Source organism: Lactuca virosa, chromosome 7 (genome assembly GCF_052849685.1).
Source record: "Lactuca virosa cultivar CGN04683 chromosome 7, Lactuca_virosa_CGN04683_v6, whole genome shotgun sequence".
NCBI lineage: Eukaryota > Viridiplantae > Streptophyta > Magnoliopsida > Asterales > Asteraceae > Lactuca > Lactuca virosa.
The window spans coordinates 236,613,512-236,639,110 of NC_136432.1; the positions used below are offsets into that span (position 1 = coordinate 236,613,512).

The 25,599-nt window shown below is 39.3% G+C and overlaps 1 long non-coding RNA gene across 1 annotated transcript; it reads left to right on the plus strand.

Moving 5' to 3' along the window:
- Positions 1-17,834: 17,834 nt before the first annotated feature.
- On the plus strand, positions 17,835-19,444 carry LOC145124400 (uncharacterized). The gene is made up of 2 exons (XR_013715613.1): positions 17,835-18,770; positions 19,250-19,444. It is a non-coding gene; the product is annotated as an uncharacterized LOC145124400 (long non-coding RNA).
- The last annotated feature ends 6,155 nt before the right edge of the window (positions 19,445-25,599 follow it).

Genomic DNA, 25,599 nt, shown 5'->3' on the forward strand with positions numbered 1-25,599 from the left:
ATCTGATTCCTGCGACGCCCAACCTTAATTGCATTTCTAACCGTTCTAAGCTTTCCATCAACACAAACATCCACGGTCCCACCAACTGTGTAAGAAGACCACGAGACAATAAAGTCAATCCCATCTCGAAGCAACTAAGAACTAAAGAATTTAAAAGAGAAGGCCCAAAATCAATAAACATTATGTATAAGCTAGGATACTTTCTAAAATCACTTTTATTTGGCCATTAAATTGGGTAGTGGTACCGTTTTTTTTTAATTGTTTTCTATATGAATTTATAGGACCAATGAACTTTATTTCGCCTACGTTAATTACTGTGTGCATGAGTTTTTAGACCCAAATGTTATGTTTTACTTAGAACTTGGTAAAAAAATAATACAAAAGTAATCCATGTTAATAGAATTATATCTAAACAAATAATTTTGACCCAAAGATCCCGTTTAGAATTATTACGAACTATTAAAAAAAATTGGACCCATCCAAAATTTGCTTTATTTGAATTCTGTGAATGTTGTAAAACATTACCATTTTTTTTTTCTTATTCAAATGACAATTGCATAAATCACTACTAGAAAACAGGAAAACTTTCATTTTTTTTTTGTCACAATGCGTAGGAGACAGATATTGTCGACATATTTTTTTTACAAAAGCACCCATTTTCATTCCAGTAGTGAGTACATTGTTGTATTATGCATTTTTCACTTAGTAATATCATGATCTTAAAGCTACTCGGCCATTCAACTATGACAATACAACTCCATACGATTTTCATTTTCACTATAATAGTGTGTATATTGTTGTATTATGCTATTTGCACTTAGAAATATGATGATGTTTACACTAATTTGTCATTCAAATGTGAGAACCGTTACAGTATTAAAATTATATGATACTCATTTTATTTTTTTAATGTAGTTTGATGTAGTTTCAACGACCATCTGCTCACCACTATAAAGCATAACAATTTTCAACATGATAGAATAATTGTTGGATTAATAAATAACTAAATTAGTATATACTTGAATTAAAAACAAAATTCTTTTTGGCTTGCACACGAAACTACTAATTGATTAGAATGACTTCTAGAGAGAGAGGTTGGTTTATTGATTTATTATATGATTACTAAATAGCAATGAATAATTTGTTAATATATTACGAGATTAATATATTAATTAGAAATAGTATTATTTAACTAATAATTAATTAGAAATTAATTGTGGGATTAATTGGATTAATTAAATGTGCAAGGACTTAAACTGTAATTGTTTAATAGTTGAACAAGAAGGTATTCCAGAACCTTCCCAAACCGTGGACGGTTTTGAGGGATAAATTAGCGTTTCTGTAATATTCCTTAAGGATAATTAAGAGTTTGATAATTACCTAATTTGAAATATTAATATAATATTCGAATTAAGATTTTCAAGGCTCTTTGTATCAGCTATAAATAGAGCCCCTCGACTCCTCATTTTCGTCCATCACTTCTACCAAAGGAATAGCCGAAATTTCAACTCTCTCTCTCCTCTCTCCTCAAGTGTTATAATTGCTAGGGTTTGGGTGCAAACCATTAGAGGCATTAAGATTTTGTTACTTGCTTTCCAAGACATTTGAAGAAAGGAATTGCATTGATTATTTACTATAATAATCAAGAGGTATGTAAACCCTAGTCCCTTGTTATTTTCGATAATTAGAGGGCTTCCTTAGGGTTCTTGATATTCATAGATTATTGTTATCAATAGAGAAAACTTAGATCCAAATAGGTTGCATGTGAACTTAAGGGTTAAGTTATTTCGTCTCATGCTGAAGTTCGTATGAATCGAGTAAATGAAATGAAATCAAAGTATGAATTGAATCAAGAACACAAAATGTAAATATAATATGTTTGGCTCTTTATTGCTTCTGAATGAGTATACAAGATGAGAGAGTAAAGTGTTCTTCGGTTCACAAAATTACCCTATCTTTTATACATACCCCTATTTATAAGAGTTAACAGAAGCACAAAAAATACATAAGGGCTAAGACAATGAAACTTCGAACTCTAAAATACCCTTATGAAATACATACAACGAATACATGAAAACATACTTTGACACTAAACATGACAAAAGACACTTTGACATCTCACAACATATTTCGAACCCAACATTCTCCCCTTTGTGAGAAATGTCGAATCTTAAGTCATTATCATATTCGTTGCTTGATGAAGTACTCTTCGAATCTCTATGTACCATATAATCGTGTTGCGAATCTCAGCTTTATCACAATTTGTATTCCTTTTGCAATTGTTAAGACGAACAAGGAGACCCGTGTACTGCGAATTTGTATATCTCTCAACATCTTTCTCTTTGAACAAAAACTCTGTGATCTTCTGATTTTTTTTCCCAACAAATACAACTCCCAGAGGCTTAACACAAATTTCTCCATCTTCAAAATTCTTCAGATTTCCTTGACCTTTCAACAATGATTAGAGAACTGTCACTTGTCTTCCCATTGCTAAAGCAAGCTCCACATCAGTCAAGGCTAGACAATTGTAGTAATTGTCTATGAATAGCTTGATATGAGCAAAACCTATCAAGAAATCTTCTTTGCTATTGACTTGAAGTTTCGACACATCAACACTACTCAAGATCTTCGCAACACAGATGAGATCATTGAGATTCATCAAAGGAAAATCTGCCACCAAGAAGTCACAAGCAACGTTGTTAGCTCGAACCACCTGATAACGGAAGTTCTGTAACAACCCTTCGAATAAATCATCCTTGGAAACACTCATAACTTTCACAATTTTTACTAAGGACCAGACATCTGCCTCCTTCCCAAGGACAGCATGAAATCTCAACTTAAGTCTCTTGTATTCCTCCTTGTCATCAAACTTGTCCACCAATTGATATTGTGAAGAGATAAACATCATATGGTTGATGGGAAAATCTAGTTGGTTGAAGTCTGAATTCTCTATCTCATAAATCTTCTTCGGTATTTTCTTAAAATCATACATCTCTCCTGAAGAAACAATCTATTCAATTGTCTCGTAACAATATTGCTTGGTTGGATCTTGTAACACTCGGTTTCGGATTTGCTTCTTTATTTGGGGCTGTGATCCAATCTTCAGTGGTCATGAGGCTTAGGGACTTAGAGAACGAAGAATTTGGCCGTTTTCGGGTGTGGGTGTTATGGTTTAAGTGATCCAAGTGTTCGATTGTGTCTTCGGAGGTCAAGGGTATAATCGTAATTTGATAATTCGGTCTTTTATGAATTTTGGATTTAATTTAGGTTGGTTTTCAGACTAAATAAATTTTATAGAAGTGTAGGGCTTCTCGTTACCTTTTCGTGGATATAAAGAACGTCGAAAACGGATAAGGGATGCAAACGTTATGATCATTTGAAGTTAGAGGGGTGTTAGGCCAAAGCGGGTACGTATGGCATACAAGGGAGGTACGCATGGCGTACACGGGAATTTGGACACGAGTGCATTTTGGAACGCCATACGTTCCCCTAGGGAACGCGCTGCATTTGTCAGGCCATATTAAAACCCTAAATTAGGGAGTTGGACCTTATTTAAAGACCTTAACTCACCTCCAACCCTCATTTCCTTCAACCTCCATCCTCTTTAACCCTAAGAACAAAACTCTAGCCTCCATTTGAGTGATTCTTGAGCTTCAAAGTGATTTATGTGTGTTTTTGGTGCTTGAGGAAGAAGAAGGAACTTCTTGAAGAGTCATTGCTTGACTTGGAGCTTTTGGATCCAGGCTTTGTGCACCTAGATCTATCGTATGGAGGTATAAAGTCTCAACCTTGACAACTCTTTCATGTAGATCTAGCTAAGTGGTATTTGGTTATGGTTTTGGTCCCTTTGAGGTGGTTCTTGTGAGTAGAAGTTACTCCAGAACCTTTGAGCTTCATATTTGGTACTTGTTGAGGTTATGGAGTCATAAAGTTTTGATTTTGATGGGTATAAACCTTCATTGCATGATTTGGTAGTCATTTGATGAAGTTTGGGACTTAGGGTTTTGATTTGGGTCCCATTGAGTTATGTTAAGTCATAAAGTTGGAAACTTTATGACTTAAGAAGTCCCTTGAAATCAGACCTGGAAGTTTGGATTGAGGTCTTAAGGTATTAAGAAGTTATTAAGACATTTTGGGGTGATTTTGACCTTTGGGGTTCATCCTTGGTGTTAGGCTTCTTTAAGTCAGGCAAAGGCTTAAAGCCTTCGACTTTATAGGTTAAGTCACTGTTATGGGACTATTCAGGGGTTCTATGTGTTAGACTTAATGGATTAAGTCCTTAGAATGAGAATTTGGAACTTAGCCTTGAACTTCGTGCGTAGCCCCTGGGAACACAGCGCGTTCCGTCTTGAGTCACCATCAATTTCTCCGGCGACTAACGTTGTGCGTTCAGCCCTTGGACGTCGTGCGTTTTTTTGATTAGTGGAGTTTTTAGTGGTTGAGCTTGGACTTAACTTTGGATGTGGGTCTTGTTGATTTGGGCCTTGTGGTGTAATTTCGGTTTTGGGCTACCTATTTGGGCTTTGGGCCTTTTGGGCCATCTGAGATCAACTATTAGACTAAAGGGAATTTTTGGGATTTAGGATAAGGCCCATATGGGTTGGGCCTAATTTGGAAAATTTGGCCATTAGTGGGCCTTTGTGGAACTTTTGGTTTTGGGCCTTTATGGTTTTTGGAATTGTGCCTCATTTTTGGTTCGAGTTGGGTTAGGGTAAAATAGTCATTTTACCCTAAGTATGGTTTATGGATCATAGTTTGGAACCCAATTGCTAATTGGGTGTTATCTTGGTATTGATAGCCCTGAGGAATCGTCAGGGCAGCAGCTAGGGATTTCTTTCAGTGAACTTTTGCATTCGGGGTGAGTCTCCTCATTGTTCTATGGGTCGAAGGCACCAATACCAACCCATTAGGTTTATGTATTGTAGGAAGACCCGGGGGTAACCCTTGATAGTTTGTATGAAAGACCAGGAGGCGGCTCCTGGCAAACTGTATGCAAGACCAGAGTCTAAACTCTGGAAGTTAATTATTTAAGTAGTGTAGATTGTATGCTAGTTGTCTTTGTGATGCTTGCATGGAAGACCCGGAGGTGGCTCCTGACACTTGTCTGTAAGACCCAGGGTTGTGGCCCCCGGCCTGGCAAGGAAGACCACGAGGTGGCTCGTGGCATAATGGCAAGACTATGGTTGGCATATAGCACTTTTATTGATTGGTTGGGTATGTCTGATATGTTTGGCTCACGGTTATGTATGGTATGTGGTATTTTGGGGAAGTCACTAAGCTTTGTGCTTACATTTTGTGGTTTATGGATTCAGGTACTTCCGGTTCGAAAGGGAAGGGCCAGACTTGATCGCAGCGCACACACTTATGTTTTTCCGCAACTTATGATTTTGGGAATTACTCTGATAATTGTTTTAATTTGGAATACCTTAATGTTGGGTAAATGTAAATGGATGTTGAATCTATATATATTAAAAATGAAATTTTTACCCTCGATTGTTGGGATGTTACAGATCTCCTTTTTCCAGACCTGGAGGATCACCTTGTCTCTGTCTCAAGATGCTGTTGATCTGCTTTTCTTTTTCAATCTCTTTCTCCAAAGCTTTCTTTTTGACTTCTTTAGAAGGAATGATCTTGATACCCTTCCCTTTATTATCAATTTCTTCCTTTGATGGTGGATATTTTGAGCTCGAACCTCCCACATATGAACTAATGACTATACATTTGGTTAAAGGCTTCGAAATCATAGTGGTTGAGGTTGTCATCATAGAGATAGAAAGAAAAGTTGATATTTGTGTAGAAATCACCTTCCCTATGATCTTTCCTTGAGAAGGATCATTTAAAGAGCCAACCCCTTGTTCTCCCCCTTGCACCCTTGTTTTAACAGGTGGGACATCTGTTGGCATTATATCCACAAACTTTAGAAGAGGAGCAAGTTCGGCCTTCAGAGTATTCTGTAGAGAAGAAAACATTTGAGACAAAGACTCCTGAGAAATAGATGATTTTGGAGAAGAATCAAGCTTCGAAACTGACTCTGTCAAGCTCACCAAAAATTCTTCCAATTTGGCAAACACTTTCAAATCAGACTCTATTTTGGAATCAACCGTAGTAGAAAGTGAAGTGAAATACTCCACAACCTTCTTGACAGCATCAGCAATGACATCAACCTTGGTTTGAAGAGTTGAATAATTCTGATCAAGTTTGTCAACCTCTGTCGACATTTCATATTTGAGCTCTACCACTTTAACATTAACAGACTCCTGAACCTTTTGCACTTCTTCAACAAAGAGAATATCCCTTTCTTTTGCTACGTATCGAAGCTTCTTTACCTCATACTCAAAATTAGAAGCATGAAGCTTCAATTGATCTTCCTGTTGACGTTCAAGATTCGCCATAGCTAACTTCAACCTATGCTCTTGTGATTTAAGAAGGATACCAACCTCGATCCCATAAACATTATTTCGACCTCCTGTGTCAGCCTAAATCTGTAATAAGGAGTTTAACTTGTGATTTAAAATTTAAAATGATTTCCTGACATAAGCATATGATCGGGAATGTTGTCCTCCTCAGGATCGAACTGGATATCAGCAAAAGATACCATCACATCATCTTCATCAATATTTTCTTCAGGAACTGACTTGTCACCCTCATTGGATTGAGAAGAGAAAAGAGAAGTAATTGGGTTGATTCATGATGGTGTTATATGTAGGTGATATGGTTGAAGCGGGTAACGAAATGGGAATGGGTGTAGAAAATGGTGGTAAGATAGTAGAAGTGGCGATGAGGGTAGTTTCGATTGTGGATGATAAAATAATAGAAATTGGACTGATGAAGTGGCAACAGAAGGATTACCTTGAGCTTCGAAAGTCGACATCCCATTACCCTTATTGACATTTGTGTCCATATGAGATATGTGCATATGGATGCCTAAAGTTTGAACCTCCTCCGAAACAAATTTAGCCATCGAAACTTAGGGTGGTATGACAATTGTTTGCTCAGGGATGGAAGGAGTAGAAGGATCACCCAAATTAGTGGTTGTGTCCGTATGAGATACTTTCACAGAGCCACCAAAATTTCTTGTCGCCTCGAAAGTCGAATTGACTGGGGAATCCCTTTGAGGTGATGTGAAACCAATATTTTCAGTGAGAAGTGGTGATTGATCACTCCCGTCTTCAAAATCAGTCTCCTGAACAACTTCGTCAAGAGAATCTTCCAACTGCCTCTTCTTCTTTTTGATATTCTTTACCATGGCATGTGCTCTTCGTTTCTTTGAAGCAGGAGAAACAGGAGCAGGAATTTATCGAATAACCACACCCCTTCGATTTAGCTGGGGTTTTCGAATCTTCTTGATTTTCGAGACAGAATCCTCCTTTGGTGAAGAAAGAGACTTCTTAGGAACTTCTTCAACTATAGGCCTTTCTGGTGAATGAAGAGGTCTGTGTGCTGGCTTCTTCGTTCTTTTAAGAACACCTATCTTCAAAGGAACCACTTCCTTTTAGTTTCTAGAACAATAGGATCTTGAACAGACTTTGTAAACTCCTTTTCTAGTGGTACATGATCAGACTTAAGTGGTACAACCTTTGTAGATTTCTTTGACCCTTTACCTCGTTTCGAATTACCTTCAATTCCTTTGGGCAACAAAACCCATATTTACACATCAGGGTTAACTATTGTCAGATAATTAACAAGAACTGAATTACTGGGATCCACCTTCTGAAGCATGGCATCAGGAATTTATGCTACTGAAGGAAAAATGACGGGATCATCTTCAACACTTTTCGGATGTTGATAGATTGAGTACTTTGCTTTTGGAACATCAGATGGAACAAGAATTCCTTCTTTCTCATACACCTCTTGTAGAATCAAACTCCAGTATCTAGCACAAGAAACACCATTCGCAACATTGGTGTGTGAGATACCAGTCCCGAACTCCTCCCATAACTGTATAACATAATCCACATTTAAATAATAGTATATCCCAACAATCAAAGCATATATCTCCAACTTGGCTTTGTAAAGACCAATACTTCGACCTGTGAGACAACAAAGAAAAATCCCAAATAGAAAATTCCAGATACAATTAAAAAGAAGACTTCTTAAATTGACTGATTCCGGTAAGTGGGGGTTGATGACCCATCTCATTGAACATATGTATCACCAGGTCATTCGTCACTTCATAAAACGGACCGGTGATTGGAAGTTTCATGATCTGTGCAAAGTGTTTCTTCATGAGCTTATACTTCTTGTTGTTTGTAATCTGAAACATCACGAATTTTGAGGTTTTATTGAACACAGCAGTAGAAGCAGCCAATGATAACCAGGTCATGGGCATAGAAAAAGAAGAAGTCATGACCGTTGAGAGCACGTAGTGATTAAGAGAAACGATCAACATTTGTAGCTCTTTTGGGTATTTGGAAACGTCTGGTTGAACTCGATAATTGGAACTTTGAATCTTCAATAGAGGTTAATATGAAGCTTCATCAGTAATTTTTGTGATGGATCAACATTACCAGTTTGTGCCGCCATTGTTAAGGTATTGGAGAATTGTGTGAAAAGATAAGTATAAGGAAAGTAGATTTTGGGGAAAATATGCAACCAGGATGCGTAAAATTTTGAGTGGAACCCCCAAATTCCTTATATGCTTAGTACACAATTTGAATTTGAAATAGCCACCAAATGAAATTCTGACACGTGGAATATGGGATAATGGGCCAGTTGATGTAAAAGTCGCCACGTATGAAAAGTAATCAACACTTTTCTTGGAAAACCGTGAAGTAACCAAACCGTCACATCCAACCAACTGTTCATTTGCCCCAAGAGGATAAGAACCGTCACTTGACCTTCATTTTGAGGCAGGGGTCATTCACTTTTGGGATGAGAAGCAAAATCATAGCCAGACTTGCGAAATCTAGGTTTGAGTTGGTATTACCCAAGACCTCGATGATTTCTGTGCAAAAGTGTGCCAAAGATATAGCGGGAATCAAAATATAAAAATGTGTGAATAGTAACACCAAATAAGTATTTGATGTAAAAGCAGATGGATCACGGGCAAAGATCACTTCATTCAATATCAAGAGAGATACCGAACTGCTTGTGTGGTATCCCGTGAATTACAATCGAATACTCGTAAATGAGTATCGAACGGCTTCTTTTATAAAGGCTTTGAAGGTCGGCTCAATTTTGTTCATGATCACAACTTAACATAAGTGTGAATTCAATGATCAAAATTACTTGTATGGCCAGTGTAGTCAGTGACAAGCTAAGATGAGATAAATTTGTAAGTGACAAAAGGTCGAACTGATATTCAGACAGAAATCATATTCCAAAAAAAAAAATAAGTATCGGATCCTGTTGGGAAAAAATGTCTTGGGTAAAGATCATTTTATCAAGATCACGCAAAACGAAAGGAATACGATTTTGAATATCGAAGAAAGGTACTGAAACAAATGTTTCATGAAAATCTTGGACTGAAAGTTCACCATCAATTCCTTTATCAGTTGGGAATTTTGGGTTTCACCATCATCACGGACTCATGAATCTGGATCATGAACATAGATTTTTGCAGTATCTACATTCTAATTGGTTTCTACCAGAGATGTCGAGGATACGCAAGTGAAGTGTGTGAATCGTGAAGAATTAAGTTCATGAAAAAGATTGCTTAAGAAACATAATGTACCCCTCCGAATGATATTGACATAGCAGAAATCTCTTAACTCAAAATGAGAAGAGAAAGGTAGCTCATCGACTAATGTGAATATAACCTGATTGGGAAGGAACCCTCGTAGTGAGTGATCCATTAAGGCTTCGAAACACATTGAGTCTATGAGGCTTAGGTCGACATACAGTAGCATGCTTCTAGGGACACCTAACTAGTGCAAAGATTCGAAATGATACATGTCCCCCAGTTACGAAGCAATAACCACCATAATGTATCGATTGAGAACTACACAAAAAATCGTTAAACACACAAAACAACAAAAGAAAAATATTTTTGGATTTTTTTTAAATGAAAAGACAAAAATAAGAACATCTTTTTGGAATTTTTTTTTGAAAATTTAAAGACAAATTTAAAAATATATATATATTTTTGGAGTTTTTGGTGTTTTTTAAATGAAAAAGAAATAAAATCTTTTTGGTATTTTTGATTTATAAAAACAATAAAATGTTACCAAACAATCAAAGTGAAGAGTATCGGCATCTAGGTATGGTGCTTCAAAACAATAAGACTTCTCAGACAACGAAGTAGGATCTGAACCATTCAGAGAGATTTCGAAAGCGAAGGGGGTCGAACGCTGAATAGTGAACAGTAACTTCTGAATCCTTCAACGATATTTCGAGTCCTTGTTATTTCACGATGAAGACAAGCTTGGAACATCATTTGCATCGAGCATTCCTAATCCAGACAAGATCCTTAGAAAAGATTTCTCATCTAAAGGCTTTGTAAAAATGTCAGCAAGTTGATCCGTCGTCTTCCCAAAGTGAGCTTTATATTTCCATCCTAGACATGATCTTTGATAAAATGATATCGAAGTGCGATATGCTTGTTCTTCGAATGTTGCACCGGATTATGGAAGATGTGTATTGCACTTTATGAATCGCAATACAAGGGTATCTTTTTCATGTTGATTGCATAATCATGAAGTTGATTTTGTATCCATATGACCTAAGAAGTGCAAGCTGTAGCAGCAACATATTCTACTTCTGTTGTGGAAATCGAAACACAGGTTTGTTTCTTCGATTTCCAGCTAACAATCTTCCCATCAAAAAATTGACATCCACCAGTAGTGCTTTTCCTGTCGAGTTGACACCCACCAATGTCTGCATCTGAAAATGTCTGAATGAAGAAACCAGTCTTCGAAGGGTACCATAATCCCAACGACACAGTTCCTTTGAGATATCCAAAGATATTCTTCATAGTTGTTAGATGGGGTTCCCTGGGATTCGACTGATACCTGGCACAATTGATACAACGAACATAATATCAGGTCTACTAGTAGTTAAGTAAAGTAACGAACCGATCATGCTCATGTACAATGTAATATCGACAGCAGGCTTGTCCAACGAAGGTCCTAAGCGCGTGCCAATAGCCATTGGTACTTTCAATTTTGAACTATTCGTCATGCCAAATTTCCCAAGCAATTTACGAGAGTACTTCTCTTGATTGATGAAAATTCCATCCCTGCTCTGACGAATATTCAATCTCAGAAAATTATTGATCTTACCCATCATACTCATCTCGAATTGACTTTTCATCATATGCTCAAATTCTCTAGACAATGAAGGATCAGTCGAACCAAAAATAATATCACCTACGCAAATTTAAATGAGGATCAAATGATCGCCCACTTTCTTTTGAAATAGAGTCAGATCAACAGATCATTGTTTAAATTTAAAGAGTTTCAAGAAATTGGTAAGAGTTTCATACCATATTCGAGGTGCTAATTTTAAGCCATAAACAGCTTTATCGAGAATATAGCAATGATCAGGGTATTTATCATCTACGAAACCTGGTGGTTGTTCAACATACACAGTGTCTTCTAATACACCATTAAAAAAAGTGCACTTGACATCCATTTAATAAACGTCGAAGTGCTTGTGTGTTGCATAAGCAAGAAATATTCGAGCAGCCTCGAGTCTCGCGACAGGGGCAAAGGTTTCATCATAGTCAATACCTTCTTGTTGCGAATATCCCTTAACACCCAACCTTGCTTTGTTAGGAACCACATTTCCTTCTTTGTCAGTTTTATTTTTAAAAATCCATTTTAAGCCTATAACCGAGACATCATCAGGTTTTGGAACTAGTTGTCAAACCTTGTTTCTTTCGAATTCATCAAGTTCAGATTGCATGGAAACAATCCAATCAGGAAAATACCAAAGCAGCTTTAACTGTTTTCGGTTGGAATTTCGAAATAAAAACATTAAACATGGAATATTCTTGATGTACGTTTAATACCTCATTCTTTGCACGAAGCTGAGCTCTTGTCAAAACTCCAGCTTGAGGATCACCCAGAACTTGTTCTTTAGGATGATTTTGTGTCCGTCTGTCCAGTGGTGGATATGCAAGGTCGAAATCCAAAGGTGCATCTTTGAACATTTCATCAGTTTCAGAACCTTCACCTGCATCAAACACATTATCAGACATATCATGAAAAACATCAGTTTGTGTATTTGAAGTATTAGGTATAAATCCATTTTGCTCCCCCTCAACAATTGGATTGAGATTGTTATGCTCCCCCTCGACATCAACATTCGATTGTCCATGCTCCCCCTCGACATCAGCAGTCCAATGTCTATGCTCCCCCTCGACTTGATCACCTTGCAACACTGGATGACTTTCGATATGTATTGGAGAGTTACTTGTAGAATGGGAAATATCATCTTCCCTAGTTACTGTCGAACCATCTGAATGTTTCAATACTTCAGGAATCTGATTATCATCAGCATGAATTTCTGCATCTATTGCCCTATCAGGAACACCAAAAAATAAATCATAATCAAAATCGAAAGAATTAGTAATTACTAACTTATCATTTGATTCTGTAATGATAGGCTTATCTTTAAAAGTCTTTTCGACACGTTTGACATAATGATCATCGAATGTTAGATTGAAAGTTTCTTCAATCTTCCTTGTTCGCTTATTCAACACCCAATATGCAACTGAGTTATGTGAATATCCCAAGAATATCCCTTCATCAGCTTTGGACTGAAATTTTGAAAGGTTATCTTTCAGATTCATTATAAAGCACCTGCAACCAATCCTTAGCGAACCCCAGATCGTCCTTGACATTTGTTTAATAACTTTAGTCATAACTGGTTCTTTATCCCTCTTAATGCCTTAGGGATTTGGAAAATTAGAACACGAGAATATTATAGCAAATGCAATCGATCCTATATCCGAAGCATATGGGACACGATTCATAATGTCTTACATACATACCTGATACTTTACCAGTCTCTTGCTATAACATTTCCATATATAGAATTTCCTTATGTCGAATCTTTTCAACATAACATTCATATATGTCATTGACTAAATTTGATTAAAATCTCAATCTAAACTTTTAGAATTGAAATGAAGTATAAGTTCATCTCCCTTAATTATAGAAAAACAACTTTTCAAACCCTGCAACTTTGCGAATTGAAACCTTTGTTTTTTATAATTAACATTGGTAACTCGCAAAACTTACCATAATAATTATGCTCCCGCTAGCATGATAATTATTATCTTACTAACATAACACTTATGCTCCCACTAGCTTTGTCATGTATCCAGAAATAAGTTGGACTTCTAGAAATCAATACTTGTTGACTTTCTTACCAAAGTTCAGATTTCTGATACAAGATGCTTCGATAAGACTTTATCTAGGCTTCTCAAACTCATACACCTTTCCTTAGATAGCTCACATGTGTGTCTAAACAATTTTAGAACTTACAGCAATAAGTCTCAAATGTTTAGACCTTTTGCCATTTCTCACAATTCGAACTATGAAGAGGGATGTCGTAATCATAATCGAATTTGAGAATGCAAATATCACAAATGCTATCTCCTTAAAATCTACTTAGTGAAAGCGTTTCCTCACAATCATTTTCATGAATTGGAGAGAAACCTTATGTCACTTAGATTTTATGGTGTATGTGTTCCTATCCATGTGAATTTGTCATAACCATAATCACAAGACAAGGTTAGTGACAAATCTAAACTCATATGGATTGAACTTGTTCAATCTTAATTTATTGCCACTTGGTAACACGAGGGCCTACCATTGCTTCCAAGTTGTTATGAAAACAATTGAGTACTCATAGAACTCACATGCATAGTCAACCAACTGGAAAGGGCATAAAAATAAGAATATGTCAACACGATAGGTTACAAACCTCAAGTCATGTGCTAGTGATTAACAATGGGTTTACCCTTGATTAATTCTTGAAACTTTTCAAGATCTTTAAGACTCCCACTAACCTCTTGACATATAAGATTCTCTTTGTCAAGAAACATTACTTAACAACAACTATTCAAGAGTTAGTGCGGTTCTTATCAAGAAAAAACTTTACACAATTGGTCTTAGTTGGTCTTTGTCTTATCCAAGACATCACAACTTACCAATTTCAAATGTGTTATAAACATACTTAAGATATGTCACTCAAGTTACAATCTTGGAGAATGACTCCAAGACTCGATTTCGGAACGAAGTATGACTCTCCTTAATTGATTTAACCATTTCAACAATTCACGATTCCTCTTCTTAGCCATACAAATGCACTAAGGTGTCCTTTAGAGGATCAATTGTGATATGATTTTTCATAATCATTAAAATGATCATAAAACATGATACCAAAGTATTCTCTTTTCCTTTCAGATTGGAGAAACTTTTAATCTTTCTGCCTGTTTGATTCCTTTTATTCGTTCTGCTATACATTGAAACTTTTCAATGATTCAGAATCACACTTAATCTTGTAAGCATAACCATATTTACCAAACTTTTAGTAAATCATAACGAATAGTCTTATTGTTCTTTGTGGTGGACCTGATCAGTACACAACAGTGTGTACTAGATCCCCTAGTCCTTTACTTGACTCACATATGCATGTGAACAAGGAATTAGTCTTAATTTCCCAAAGATGAAGGTTCTCATTCATCACACAATACAAGTTGCATGATTCCAAGTTTATTTCCAATTGAAACTTGGTGATGAGAATCTTTCCTTATTTGGTAAATTTAGACAATACCACAAACGAAAGAATCAAATCCATATTGCTAAAAATAGAAATATAAAAACATCAAATTTCACAAATGCCATTACAAGGAAATATAAATAAGATAAAACAAAAAATTTCTTTATTTATAAAAATTTGCGGAAAAACTTTTCCTTACAATGCAATCACAAATGAAAACCATGTTACTACACATTTCTAAGCAATCTATCATAACTCCTAACAGCAGCTCAAAAATCTGATCATCGAACCATGCGATCGAAATCCATTTCTTCGCGACCAGACTCAGCCTGCTCTTTCTTGAAGCTTCATTTCTCTTCTTCGATCCTACAAAACTTCAAAATGTAATCTTATCACATCATGTATTAGGAATCTCCAAATAGGAACTTAATAGAGTTAGATAATTGCGCTTACCTGAAGTAAAATCATACAATTTAATTTTACCATATCCTAGATTTCTCAGGTAATCAGGGCAGCTTCGCTTCCAATGCCCCATCTCTTGACAGTAGAAGCAAACAGACTCTTTTGGAATGGTACACGGGACAATCTCAGACTTAGCCTTTCCCTTTCCCTTGGAAAGAGAAATCTTTTCTGGACTTCCAATGTTTCCATTGTCATTGTCCAGGGAAGTTTGGGAAATAGATCTTCCAATCAAATTTGCTTTACCAGTGCGCCAAATCATTGTTGATTCGGCAACAATTAGCAAATAGGTAAGATCGATAAGGGACATGTCGCGGTCTGTCATATAGTAATCTTTAATGAACTTACTATATGACTTAGGTAGTGAATGAAGAACCAAGTCAACACCCAGCTTCCTTAGGAACACGACACCCAACATTTCCAGCCTGTCAATATGCAACTTCATGTCCAAGACGTTAGCACATACAGACTTTCCATCTTCATGTTTGCTTGCTAATAGGGCTTGAGTGATCTTGAACTTTTCAAGTCTTCGAACATGTGGGTTAGGGAGAATTATTGGAGGAGGTGGAGGAAGTGAAGTATGATATTTAGGAATATCCTCTTCACGTGGAAAGTTTTTTCCAAAAGATTCGGGAAGACCATAGTTGTCAGTAATAGACATCTACAAGGGAGAAATTCAAGTTTAGTTGATTTAAGTCCTTAATATAACACCCAAAATGAAATATTAAGCCTAGGACCCAACACAATATTTCATAATTCGGAAGAGGGATGTCGTAATCCAATTTCAAAATATTTGAAGGTAGGTAAATGACGATTTACCAATTTCCACCATGAAAAACGAAAATGAATTTTAGGTTTTAAATGAATTGAAATTCCTAGATTCTTTGAGATTCATTGAACTTTTCAATGACATGTTTAAATCTCGATTATGCCCTTCAAGTTTGTGACTGGGATGCCGAGGATCACAAACAAGGTGTGAATAACCATGCAAATTAGCTTGGTACACTTAATGTTACAAATCACCTAATCAATGTGTCGGTTAACCACACACGCTCCATTGATCCATGATTAACATCAAGCTACCTTTTGTCACACATTGTCAGTCCCAAATTAGTGTGCCGGTTAACCACACACGCTCCACTAACGACTTAACACGGTGCAAAGTGCAATTTCATGGAATAGCACCATTTTCACATTTTCCTAAAGTAACTAAGATTGGGAATTTATAAGTGTTTAGTTACTTTATATTTCATTATACTTTTAATGGAAGTTTGTGTCCTATCCTACCCGTTCGGCTAACGACCCTGCACTAGTCAAGGAAGCGGTGGGTGAGAGTGGACACCCATTAAACCACCATTTTATAGGCAGTATCCTTATACCCCCCTTATAGACCGACTTCGTGAACGAGGCCTACTAACGGTAAGACTGACTTTTTAATTATACATATATAATATATTAAACTTTTAATTTTATATAGTATAAGAGTGTATTTTAAACTTTTAAAATACTTGATGGTTTAATTAATAAATTATACTCTTAATTTAATTAAACTTAAACCATATGATTATGGATTTAATAATACTCTTCTAATAAAATATTCAATTAACTATTAATAAAGTCCATAAGAGTTAATTGAACTATTCAAATCATCTAGGTTATTAAAAATTCAAAATTAAAACTATTTAATTAATTTTTAAGTTATGAACCCAAGAGTTGCATTTTTTGAAATCTTTCAATTACTAGATGTTTTAGAATTCAATGTTTCTTAATTGAGACTTTTCAACTTTTAAAACATGAGGGCAGGTTTTGTAATTCTTGAAAAAACTTTTGAACTCCATAACTTAAGGAGTTAATTTGTTTTATGAAGATGAGAGTTTTCAAGTTCATAACATATGGAACTCTTCAAAAACATTAAGATCAATTTATTTGTAACTCCTTTAAAAAACTTTTGAGTTCCAAATTTGATGACAAAATTTGTAACTCTTGAAAAACCTTTGAGTTCCAAAATTGATGACAAGTTTTGTAACTCCAAAAACATTTAGATCAAATTATAAACTTATAAAATAACTATTTTTATCTTTTACCAATTTGATCATAATACAATTCTTGTAGTAAGATAATTTCAAATCAAAAATTACAAATAATTAGCTTTATCATATAAACTAGTAATTATCTTAAAATTTGACAATTTATCTTTTAATTGGATGAGAATAATCACTACCATATCAGAAAAACAGATTTTATGATACAAAACAGTTTGTGTGTAACACCCGGTTTCAGGTACATATTTAAATTCAAGCAAAACTTCATATTTTACACTGGGACTCGGCGAGTTTGAGGCCCAACTCGTTGAGTAGGTTCGACTTCGGATCAGGGGGGGTGGGGTAAGTGACCTACTCGACGAGTCGGGAGATCGACTCGGCGAGTAGGATCTGTCTGAGTGAAACCCTAAATTTGATGGTTTGCACCCTATTTAAACACTTTATGAGGCCTCCACCCAGCCTCCATCACCTCCAAACCCTATTCACGAAACCCTAATCAACTTTTGAGTGTTCTTGAGCTATTTTGTGCCATTCTTTGTGATTTGAAGTTTGAACAAGGAAGGAAAGACTTGGAGATTCAAGAGGAAGTCAGTAGATCCAGAGATTTGGTTGCATTTCCAACTTGTTGGAGGTAAAAAGCTCCAACCTTGACTTCTTATTTGTTAGATCTACTTTAGGGCTTGGATCTTGACATCTTTGGGGTATTTCTAAGCCATTTCGCATTTAGAGTGTAATGTAGAGTAATGGCTTTAGATCTTGAACCTTAGAGGGTTCTCATGGCATAAAGGTGCCAACTTTATGGCCATGAGAGCCCCATGCATCTTGTAGACCTCATTTTTGGGTCTTTTGAGCTTAAAGACCCATGCATGGACGTAAAGTTTGTGACTTTACGTGTTATATCGACCCTAGGAGGTCATATCTACCCTTTGGATGAGATGAGCTCAACAGAAATTGAGTTTATGGATATGGACTTTAGGGGACTCGGCGAGTCGTTCATGGGACTCGACGAGTCGGGTATTGGTTCCCCAACCTTTTCTGTTTCTGAGGAATCTGGTTGAGTCTAGAAGGGGACTCAACAAGATGGACGTGATTATGGACCTGGAAATCATGGGACTCGGCGAGTGTATGAACAAACTCGGCGAGTCCAAGGCAATCTCCCAACTCATATAGACGGACTCGACGAGTTGTTCATAGAACTCGGTGAGTTATAGACTGGACACATTCATATGATGAAGATGAACTCGACGAGTTCAAGGATGAACTCGGCGAGTCGGTTGAAGATGGTCTCGATGTTATGGTTGAAGGTGAAATAGTCGAGTTCTTGCTAGACTCGACGAGTAGATTCGGGGGGTTGTATCATTTTGAAAGAATAGGGACTCGACGAGTTGGTGGACCAACTCGGCGAGTCAAGTCAACTGGATGTTGACTTTGACCAAAGTTGACGTTGACTTTGACCTTGACCTGGACTTCAGTTGACCCTTGTAAAGGAGGGTTGTGGGTACGGATTAGTAATCAAGGAGGGTTGTTGTGTAGGGATTGAGGAGTTGAGACGAGAGGATTTCCGTACCAAGGATTGTGCAGACACTACGCGACATCGAGGTGAGTTACCTTTTAGTAGCGGTGGGTCTACGGCCACAATGCCGACCCACCAGTAGGAGTGTATGTTAGACAATTGTCTTTGTGATAATTTTTTGTGTTTATTGCTACTTGATATGTTTATGTGTTAGCATGTTATGATGTTATGTGATCGTAGCAATAGGAGGAGATAGTCCCCAAGTTACCGGCCGATAGGGCCGAAGGGGGTAGTTTAGTACCCAACTATGCTAGACAGATTATGATTATATGATGATATGTGGTAGTAGTATGGGGTGAGATAATCCCCCGAGACCGGTCGAGAGGACCGAAGGGGTAGGCCAGCACCCAGATATGCTAGGCAAGGTTACCGGTCGAGAGGACCGAAGGGGTAGGTCGGGCACCCAAATATGCCTGGCAGTATGTATGTCATGTGATTGTATGGTATGTGGTATGATGGGGGAACTCACTACGCTTCGTGCTTACAGTTTTTAGCTTTGTTTCAGGTACCTCTTCAGCGAAGGGGAAGGAGTCGGCGCGGTAGCGGCACATCACACACACGCAGGATTTCCGCACTATGAGATTTCTTGGGATTGTACTCTGACATTGTTACTATTTTTATGATATGATTTTGAGACATGAGATTATGGTTTTATGAAATGATATGACTCAATTATGTTTTCTTATAAATGTTTTCTAAATTGTTATATCAAAAATGAAATTTTTGGTCTTGAAATTTGGGATGTTACATTGTGGTAATGATTCTAATCCAATTGAGGCCAAAAAACCCCGAAAATCTGAAAACAGACTGCCCAACTTGTCGACTCAAGGCATGGACTCGTCGAGTTCATGATGAACTCGTCGATTTCATATGTGGACTCGGCGAGTTCACCCTGGCATAGTGCAAAAAATGCAATTTTTTCTACTTTGGACAATAAACAAATGCATCTATAACAGAAAACTACCCATGCCTCTAATATCACTATTGGGTTTTAGGTACTATAACACTCCTATGGTGCACATACAACCCTAATAGCTTTGGATCTAAGTTTTCTCTAGTTATACATGCAACAAAATTTTCCAAAGCTTGAAACCTACAACTAGCATACAATTTGACATATGAATCATAAAAGTAAGTTAGAAGATTACCTCTTTGTTGTAGCTTGTAGGAATTGGTCTTTCAAGAGCCTAGCACCTTAAGTGTGATGCCTCAAATGTCTTTTAACAAACCAAATGTAACACCCTAAATTTCAATTGTTCAATGAAGGGCCAAAAGTGTAAATTTAGGAAAGGGACTCGACGAGTAGGTCTGCTTACTCGCCGAGTCGGAGCGGGATTCTATCGCGGTTTAAGTGGCCAACTCGCCGAGTCGGCGGCTTGGACTCGACGAGTTGGTGCTGAAGAGAGAAAACCCTAATCCTGGGGGTTGTGCCCTATATAAAGCACATTATAGCCCACCCTCAGCCTCTTTGCTACCCTTTTGAGATCCAGAAACCCTAGAATCGAGTGAGCTTCCATTAATAGAGAGAATAGAGCTTTGGAGGAGAATATCTTGGAAAGGGGCTTGAAGATCAAGAGGCTTGCTGCAAAGGAGTGGTGTAGATCCGGGATCTACTTCAGTTGGAGCTTATATTGGAGGTAATAATCTGTTGCTTGGGCTCTTTTGCATCTAGATCTTTTATCATTTGAGATTTGGGGCATTTGTGGTATGATTGTGAGCTATTTCGAGTTAGAGGCTTAGATCTGAGGTTGCTACTTCAGATCTAGGCTTGTGATGGTCCAAAATGTCATAAAGCTTCTGTCTAAGAGTTGTTGGTAAAGCCCCTTTGTCATGAACCCTAGCCCTAGAGTGTTTTGGGCCTATATCTCCTTGGTTTCACGTAAAGTTTGCAACTTTATGTAAGGGTTAGAATGTAGAAGAGTGGATCTATGGATTGGAGCCCCTGCATGGCTCGAAAAGCCTCTATATGGATTGAGAACTGGAGAGACTCGGCGAGTCACATGGGTGTACTCGACGAGTTGTATGAACATGTGCATGGACTCGGCGAGTTGAAGAACAACTCGGCGAGTCTGTTGAAGATTGCCTTGGACTCGGCGAGTCAGGTCGCATTACCCCTAACCTCTTTTGGTTAAGACGCAGATCAGTGAGTTGGACAGGATGGGACTCGGAGATCGTTGGACTCGACGAGTCTTGGGGTGACTCGGCAAGTTGAGTCGTGTTCTAAGAGTTTTCAGAGTATAAGGACTCGACGAGTCAACGGGTTGACTCGGCGAGTAGGGTCAGTCAGGAAGTTTGACTTTGGCCTGGACTTTGACTTTGACCTTCAAGGGTGTTATGGTAATTGGTTATTTATGTAAATGGTCCATTGATGGCAATAGGTGTTGGAGTTTGGAGCAGTGCTTCGAGTGTGTGTTTCCGTGGTTCGGTTCTTCATTTCAGGTGAGTTATCCTCACTGTACTCAAGGGTCTAAGGCACCAAGGCCGTCCCTTTGAATTGTTGTTTAGAGCTTGTTATGCTTATGTGATGATATGCTTGCTAGTATCTTGGTAGATATGATAATGTTATGATGTTATGCTCTGTTAGCTTAGTATCCTAGAGGAATGGATAGTTAAGTGATGGCTAGTTCTGTTGGATCAGCGCCCTGGTAGTTGGGTAGTGGTTATTTATAGACCTGTAGTTGGTCTTGCCTTATGTACGCTGGTAGGAGGTTACCTGCGGGTTATGTATGTTGAGCAGTAGCAGAGGGTATTCCATCCCGGTAAGATGATAGGGCCCTAGTATGTTGGTTCTGTAGAGTGTTATGTGGTTGCCTATTATATGTGCATGTTTGCTAGTGTAGGGGGCATTTCAACCCGATGGTTGTGGGCCAGGAGTATTCCATCCAGGTAGGATGATTGGACTCGTAGTAGGTGGGCATTCCAACCCGATGGTTGAGGGGCCTGGGGTATTCCATCTTGAGGGATGATTGGACCCATAGTAATAGTTGTTGTATGTATAGGAAGTGGGGCATTCCAACCCGATGGTTGTGGGCCAGGAGTATTCCATCCCGGTAGGATGATTGGACTCATAGTATGTTGGCATTCCAACCCGATGGTTGAGGGGCCCGGGGTATTCCATCTTGCGAGATGATTGGACCCATAGTAGTTATTGTTGTCCGTATAGGTGTATGGGCATTCCAACCCGATGGTTGTGGGCCGAGAGTATTCCATCCCGGTAGGATGATTGGGCTCGTAGTATGTAGCCATTCCAACCCGATGGTTGAGGGCCAGGGGTATTCCAACCGGAAGGTTGTTTGGACCCATAGTATGTTGTTATTTGCTGTATGCGTATGTTTATGTGTGTATGGGTGCTTTGGGGGAACTCACTAAGCTTTCGGGCTTACAGTTGTGGTTTATTGTTTCATGTGCTTTAGGAGATCGTGGCAAGGCAAAGGCGTGATCGTACCGCTCCTCATGTTTTATGATTTATGTGATATGGTTCTGGGGGATACTCTGATGTTTAAACTATTTTGAAAACAAGATGTATGAACTTAATGGTTTTTGAATGAAATAAAATGTTTTAAATTGGTTGGAATTTTTGGTCGTTACAAGTTGGTATCAGAGCCTTGGTTTGAGTGAATTGGAGGAACATTCGTGTGAATCTAGTCTCAAATCTAGGGGAGATTTTCAAAAAATAGTTTTCAAATGGTTTTCAAAATAAGTAAGGGAGGACGCAGAGGGTACGATCAGCCGGAGCCAGTAAGTTACCCCAAAATACCATACAAGTTATTTGTTTATGTGATATGTTAGAACAGCATGCTAGTACTAGGCTAGGGATCTTCAGGAATTGCATGATAGAATTGTCTGATTTGTGATGCCTGCTAGCCTAGGGTTTTCTTGATATGAGATATTCGATATTCCTCTAGGGGTGAGGATTGAGTGCTCGCTATGTATGTTTGTGCTTAGGGCGTTGTGGTGATACTTGAGACAAATATGGGTAGGTGTGGAAGGTAGTATGGGCCCGTACTACTGAAAGCACAGGACCCATACGCGTGTCAAGGAAGTCACAACCCCTAGGTTGTTGGTTAGAGGTTAGTTCGCGGTGGTTATGCGAGGTATCTGAGGTTCTTGTGGTTTTTTTTCAGTATGGCGGCTGCGAGACGTTTCGAGTCAGGATCCGGTTCGGGATCGGGAGAGGGTGGTCAGGATGGATCAGCACCACCCGAGGTTATTGGTCAGATGAGGACGGATGAGTTGGATGCTAGGATTCGGGAGATCCTGCATGAGGAGGTTGCTGCTATGTTCCGGGTCGAGTTACCAGAACTGTTTGGGCCGATCAAGACCGCCATGGTTGAGTATTTTGATGAGCGCTATGCAGCTCTGGCAGAGACAGCGGCCGCGGCAGCCGCAACGGCTGTGGCAGCGGCAGGGGGAGGAGCCAGTCGGGGCTTTCAGTATCGGGATTTTGACAATACGAAGCCCCCTACTTTTGATGGAGTTCAGGATCCGATTGTAGCTATGAGATGGTTGTCAGATGTGGAGGGATGTTTCTTCACATGTTCATGCCCTGTTGATCAGAGGGTGAGGTGTGCTCTGAACCTGTTGAGGCTCGGGGCGAAGGATTGGTGGTGGTTGACCACGGGATTGTATTCTGATGCGCAGAGAGCTGCGGTTACTTGGGACCAGTTCCGAGACATGTTCAGTACTCGTTATGTTCCGCGGGTGGAGCGGGAGAGATTGGCTCAGGAGTTTTTGGAGCTGAAGCAGGATTCTGAGTCGGTGACAGAGATCACCAAGATGTTCACGAAGAGGGCGATGTTTTGCCCTGAGTTTGCTTCGGAGCAGGCTCAGATGACTCGATATCTGAGCATGCTCAAGACGAACATCAGGCAGTTCGTATCCACGCAGAGGTGTAGTACCTTGTTGGAGTTGCAGGAGGCCGCCAGGCGGCGCGAGTTAGAGATTGAGCTCCAGTTGAGAGAGCAGAGGCAAGCCCGGTTACAGTCGCAGCCTGCACCGAAGCGGATGAGGCCCGCTGATTATCGACAGGGAGGTCAGAGGAGTCGCACTTGCGGGGAGTGCGGCAAGGTGCACGAGAGAAGTTGTCGTTCTTCTTCGGGATGCCACAAGTGTGGCAAGGAGGGCCACATAGCCAGAGATTGTAGGCAGTCGACTCCAGCTGCAGGAGTCCGACTTTGTTATAATTGTGATCAGGTGGGCCATATGAAGGCCCATTGTCCTCTGCTGGTTGCCAGGTCAGTGCAGGCCCCAGCGCCAGCCACTTTGAGACTTACTGACGGAGGTCAAGGTCGAGCAGAGCCTCCGAAGGCTCCAGGGCGTGCTTATCAGCTTGTGACCGAGGAGATCAGGTCAGCGCCAAAGGTGTCAGCCGGTATGTTTTTCTGCCTTCTTTTGTTTATGTTGTGGTTATGAGATGTTGTTTCTTGCAGGAGATATTAAAGTGTTGTATGTGTTAGAGAAGAGTTAGCATTGAGGGTTTTTTTAGAGGGTTAGTATCCGATGTGAAATTCGTGAGAAAGGAAGGTTATGGTTCGGGAATTCGGGAACTTTCAGCAGGAACTTAGGTTCCTTGAAGTTCGGTGTATTAGTAGGGTTCGATTGAGCAGCGTGCCAGCCTCGCCGCCAGTTGATGGTGGTTAGTGCCCTAAGTGGGGGAGAATTGGAAATTCTCGAATGAGCCGCTGGTTGTAGAAGGTTGTCTGACGCGGTTTGAATGTTGGTTATTGGGATGGTGCGATAAGGCGGTTCAGTTATAGTAAGGGCTTTGCAAGTGTCGTGGATCTTTGAACCAGTAGTGAGGATGGTGTTATGAGATAGCGGCTAGTGGGGTTGTCCCCGGATGGTGGAGATGTCGAGGAAATGCGGCAGGCTATGTATGGGTTGCTGGTTATGCGATCAGTCTCTGAGTATGTATGCATGTTATGAGATAGCGGTGAGCACCACTAAGGGGTGATGTATAGCGAGGATCTGTCGTTGTGGCAATGTTGGATGATGCGTAGACATGTTTTCAGTCTCCTTAGAAGAGGAAGGGGGATAGTGGCTCCAGATTGGAGGTTTGGACAGAGGAAAGTGAGATAGCAGGTTAACAGACTCGGGAGCAGTCTGGACCGGTGATGAGGACTGTATAAGGATATTACAGTCGGAGGTCAAGGACCTAGAGATCGTGATAGGGAGGTATGAGTGGGTTACACTCAGTTGTGCGAACCGAAAGGTTCGAGGGTGACGCAAGGACAAGGTCCTTGGTCCCGAGTATGGTTGTAGGTTTGAGTTATGTATGTGGAGGTATCCCAATCTGGGGTATTCCATCATGAGGATGACCGGACCCTATGATTGATTGGACCTGGTGTGTTTGGTATTCCAACCCGAGGGTTGATTGGGCTAAACATATATGAGGATGCGAGGGTATACCATCCTAGGGATGACTGGACCCGTTATAGGCGTGCCTGGTATTCCAGCCCGAGGCTGATTGGGCCAGGTATGAGTGGTTACGCGATATGGTTGGTTGATGGGTTATGGGAGCTGAAGGATGCAGCATCCTGTCAGAGCGTAAGGGATAGAACCAGAGGGTGGAACAGGATTCGTTCCAGGTTGCAAGTTATCAGGGTTATCGCCAATTTTGGGCGAAGGAAGATGGATTAGTTTCTTAGCAGAGCTCAGAGGGTTTTTGTGGAATCTAGCGTTGTAGGGCGCGGAAGCGTGTCTCTGATATGAAGGGTTAGTATTATCGGGTGATTCGTGGTTAATTCGTGGTGCTATTGAGTTGAAAGGCCGATGATCGGCTTGGAGTAGTGGCAAGGATGCCACGTGACAATAAGCCATTTTAAGAGAGATGCAGAAGTAGGGTTTGTATGAGCA